Here is a 4,469-nt window from a genome sequence, read left to right as displayed (position 1 = left end):
AAATTCAATTTTATAATGCCATATTTTCAATTTATATTTGCCATTTTGAGTAAGTGCTTATACGTATATTTTTGTCCATTGCGTATAATATTAAGCGCGGGCTCGCTTTACCACTTACGAGTATATTGTGATATTTTCCTTCATTGTGACTTGGCGCGCGCAGGCGCCGCCTCGAGCGATCATATTTTTCATTTGTTTCTTAACTACTCAAATATCCGCGTCTCGTCTCCCCTCGTCGGCCTGCCTAGTCGCCAATATGACCCACTGCCTCTTTATTCATCTGTCTGAACATTTTTTTTGTAGAAGGTTGGTTGGTTAATCGGTTGGATGGAGGTGCAACTGAAAAGCAACTGGAGTCAAACAATTGCCAGAAGGTGAAAAAGCGAATTGAAAAATCGTGCAACAATACGAAAATAAAAATATCAATAAAATGTCACTGCTTCTAATTTACTGCCAATCGTTACAAACGTAGCGATACTAACACTGTATATGACTGTTTATTATTATTATTATTATTATTATACCTTCCGTGAAACAAATTCAAATTCGCAATGCTTTCTGACTAAGTTTTTCAAATGATAACTTCATTAGTCGATATTGGTGGCATATTTAATAATCCTTTGTGGCACAATGCGTCAAACGCATATATGTTGAAGTTTTTGAATTGCAGCCATGCTGGTTTGGTGAATGCTTGCGATACATTCTAATTACACCGTGCGACAAAAATCAACTTTTTTTTTTATACACAAAGTGAAACCAAGCCCTTCTCCACCTGATCTGTCCAATTCAAAAAAGAGGTTTTTATCGCCCCTGGTAACAACAACAGGTACCGCCTGAATACGTTTAGCGCCGACACTTCTGTATCCATGGGATGAAGTGTCCTAGCCAGCGAAGCCGCTAGATCTTCATTCACTACGCTAGGTCCAAGTCGTCGCAAAGCTTATACAGTTCATTGATTCATCGCCTGCGATACTCGCCAACATTCAAAGGTCCAAAAATCTTCCGCATAATCTTACCCTCATACACTTCAAGGGACGCCTCCTCAGACATAGGTTATGCGCCTTACTTATAAAGTGTGATATTTGTTCGTTGAGAGACGACTCTAGTACTCAATTGCCTACTTAGTCCAAAGTCGCACTTGTTGGCAAGATCGATTCTCTGTTAGGTTTTGTTATCATTGGCTGATATTATTACTGGTGTTGATGTTGGTTTCCAAATCAAGAAATGTCTTACTGCTTTAAAAGTACCTCTAACCGTCGACAGTGACGTGGGTGCTGACACACGAGTGTGCCGATTGACAGGAGATACTTCGTGACTTGTCCTTGTCCTTGTTCACTAGATATACTTGCTTCGCGAGCTAACTCCCGGGGTATGTGTGGCCACCTAGAAGGCTTAGACTATGCGGATGATATCTGGCTGCTATCACATAAATACCCGCATAAATCAACAAAACTTCAGCACAAACTGTATCTAAAATTAACAATACAAAAACAAAAGTAACGCCACCGAAACGCAAGCTCTTCAACTTGCCGGCACACCATTGGAGGACGTGGATGGATTTTAAAAACTGGCATTTGGTGTGTGACCAAGCAAGTACCAGTCCACATAGAAATCCAACGTCGTAAATGGAGATGGATCGGGCGTATGTTGCGTAAATCCCAAGATGAACTGCACAAGAACTGCACGACCGGACTAGAAGTCTAGGAGTCGCAGGCGCGGAAGGGCAGCCAAAGTTGAAGCTGAAGGCGTCAAGTTGAAGCTGAAGCGAAAAAAAGGGCATTCCCCGAATCAAATCAAAATTGTTTTATTGAGGCGCTATGTTCCACCTGGAAACTACGGAAAAATATATATATATATATGAGTATATACTTATATTTAATAAATTGTGCCTGAGCAATTAAGTGCTACGACTCGCACAATCTTTTCCAGCATCAGGTTAAAGAAGTCACACGACAGCTACTCACCCTCGTTTTGTATCAAACGGCTCGGAGAAGTCCTTCCCATTTCTGACCACGCGTCTGGTATTGATCAAAGTCAACTTGCCTAGCCGTAGGTTTATGGGTATACCAAATTCAGACATCGCGGCGTAAAGGCCGCGTGGTCGTGCCGTCGAACGCGGCTTTAAAAACGACGAAAAAATGATGTGTGCCTATTCTCGTTCCTTGTGCCTTTTCAAGACTTGGCCTACTATAAATGGTCCAATCGACGATTTTTCAGATCTAAAGCCTCACTGAGAAAATCAGCTAGTTGATGGAGCGCCTCAGTCTTTCAAACGCTACGCTCACTAGGACTTTATAGGCGATATTTAGAGGACTAACGCCGTGGTAATTGGCACAGGTTGGTGAAGAGTTACTGCTGTCAGACACATTTGTCTAGTGTGGAGGCATGAAAACCCCCATCCCCATCAAATATAAAAATGAGTAAAAACACCGGTGTGACTACATATTTTATAAATTGAATAGAAGTTTAGAAGAAATTATAGTATAATGTGCCAAACTATAGGCAAATTAAATTTTGCTAAAATTTGTGCAGCTCTTTAGAGTTCGGTTAAGACCGAATCTAGGACTTCCTTTCTTGCTATTTAATATAATTGAGTTAAAGATCATCTAGGTTAGGTAAAGTGGCTGTCAACCAACACACTTAAGCCTGAATAGTGCCATTGTTATACCGTTGGAGCTCGTCCTTTACGCTCTAGAATCTTCTCTAAATCAACCTGTGTGTTTTATGAATTTTTTTAATTTCGGCAACCCTATTTGAGCGACGTTTTTGAATTCTATCAAGAAAGGTGAATCCGAGCGTGGTTAGCCTTTTTCTGTATTGAACAATGTATGTTCACGGGAGCTACTCCACCGTTTAACCTTCTTCAATATCTTGACAGCTTCGACAAAAGCCATTATGTGGTACCCCCAGTCTATTTGCATACCTTCCAAGATCATCTAACGCGCTACCATAGTCACCATCTTCCCAAAACACTCGTATATGCACGTGACATCGTTCAACTACACAATTAATTACAAAGCCATAGTAATTAACTTATCATGGCGCTATTGCCATAATCAATTTTGCTTGCAACAAAGGTGCACCCAATTGCAGGAGGTATGCATAGGCACGTACATATATATATATATGCGCAGGTACATAACAGAAGTCATATAAGAAAACTAATATAAGGAACGGTAGGAGATGGTGGTTTGGGCGCCAGCAAATAGAGAAAGTGGAAGTAAACTTTAGAAACTTTTGATGTCTATGTGGCAGAAAGTGTCAGATATTCAATGGTGTTCATGCAAATTTATATGAGTACTAAGGTACCTCGGTTCATTATTGGTTCGTAGGTGTATGGGCAAAGAAACTTTTAGTGCATAGACAAAAACAGGTGAAGGCGAAGTCCACTTAAAGACCCGAAACAAAGTGAATAAGGCACAAAATTTGAACATCTCTTAAAGGTAACACAAGAATACATATATATTACTATGGTTGTAAAAAACCCATTATTTTGCGTAAAATTCAAAACCTCTTTTAAGATCTTTCAGATTGTCATTGGGTCAAGTATGCACCGCTTTGTTGTATAATTTGTTGCCATTTTGAAGGTAGCTTCATAATGCCTCTCTCTCATAGAAGACTTTGTGCTTCTCGGCACAAAACTCTAGTAATCGATTTTTCCAATATTCTCAATATCTTCGGGCCACGAGTGGATTGAAGGTGCTCGAGCGATCTCCTGCTGCTAACAAAAGCTCAGCTCTCGAATTTCGTGTGTGCTCTTACAGGATATTGGCCGCATGGCATATATGCTGTGTGATTCTGCATTGCTTCGAGTCCTTTTTGCGTCAGTTGCACGGAGGATGAGATGGCATGAATATTAAAACCCCGATGAGTTTCATTCGTAGTACGAAGAGGCTAACACCACCGCACGCATCAGTCATTGTTCGGTTGTCTTCAACAAATACACACCACTTCCTCTCCCTCCTTCCTTCTTATCTCCTTAATAATGGTATTACAAAGAACGAATTTTTGATTTGCATCCAAGTGTGCCCTCTCTATGAACGACCATTTCAACCAAACCTAACCTAACCAACCAATTTCTTATCACTCAGAAAGTTTTGCAATGAGAGTAAAAGGTTGTAATCGCTTTTTCGTAGGTTCGGACTGTATGGTGGATGCATTAAAACTTCCGAACCAAGCTCCCGGAGTTTTTGGCGAGTCACTACAGGCGTGTGGGTCTTGCGTTTTCCTGATGGAAGACAACACCTCTTTTGCTGGCCAGTTCTGACTGTTTCTGATGAACTGCTAGCTTCAACCGGTCATGTTGTTGACAGTAGAGATCTGAATTTAGTGTTTGTCCACACGGAAATAATAAAATACTTCTTTTAAATCCCACCAAATGCACAGTAAAACCTCCCTGACCGTTAGTACTGGCTTGGCCACTGTTTGAGCTGCTTCATCACGCTTTGATCGCCACTTCCCTTCGCTGA

The sequence above is a fragment of the Anastrepha ludens genome, chromosome 4 (genome assembly GCF_028408465.1).
Source record: "Anastrepha ludens isolate Willacy chromosome 4, idAnaLude1.1, whole genome shotgun sequence".
Lineage (NCBI taxonomy): Eukaryota > Metazoa > Arthropoda > Insecta > Diptera > Tephritidae > Anastrepha > Anastrepha ludens.
This window is presented reverse-complemented; position numbering follows the sequence as displayed.